Source organism: Triticum urartu, unplaced genomic scaffold, assembly GCF_003073215.2.
Source record: "Triticum urartu cultivar G1812 unplaced genomic scaffold, Tu2.1 TuUngrouped_contig_6137, whole genome shotgun sequence".
Taxonomy (NCBI): Eukaryota; Viridiplantae; Streptophyta; class Magnoliopsida; order Poales; family Poaceae; genus Triticum; species Triticum urartu.
The window spans coordinates 18,407-18,901 of NW_024116872.1; the positions used below are offsets into that span (position 1 = coordinate 18,407).

Sequence of the window (495 nt, forward strand, 5' to 3'; positions counted from 1 at the left end):
AGTCTGTCAGACAACCTCTGGGCCACCCCCTGCACAGGTGTGAGCCTGACAGGAACGATCCTCTATAGCCGTCGGATTGCCCCATCAGAGAATCCTGGCCGTTAATCACTCTCTGGCCCAGAGGTCAGAATACATCAACCAGACTGAAGTGCTTGCCTCCTTATTGGTAAAGGATGCAGCGGTACGAGCCTATAGAACAGATCCTGTTCAAGTAAGGTCGTGCTACCTTGTGCCGCGCCTCGGCTTATAAGCTGGTTCCGCTCCCCGCAAACTGGCGAGGTGGGACTAATGTTAAGCGTGCAGCTGCGCAGCAACGCCCTCGATGGGAGCTTAGAAGGGCTGACTCGTGGGTGCTGGGCTGCTGGCCCGTGAGGTTGGGCTCCTGCCTGCTGGATACACAGAGTCTGGCCCATCTGAGAAACATCTATCTCGTGTGGCTTTTTCGTTTCCTTTTCGTTGCATCATTCGTTGTAACTTATTTTCCTTTTTGTCAAA

General features: G+C 53.5%; 1 non-coding gene across 1 annotated transcript; it reads right to left on the minus strand.

The window, feature by feature from the left end:
* On the minus strand, positions 1 to 221 carry LOC125530197. The gene has a single exon (XR_007292885.1). It is a non-coding gene; the product is annotated as a small nucleolar RNA U3 (small nucleolar RNA).
* Between the last annotated feature and the right edge of the window lie 274 nt (positions 222 to 495).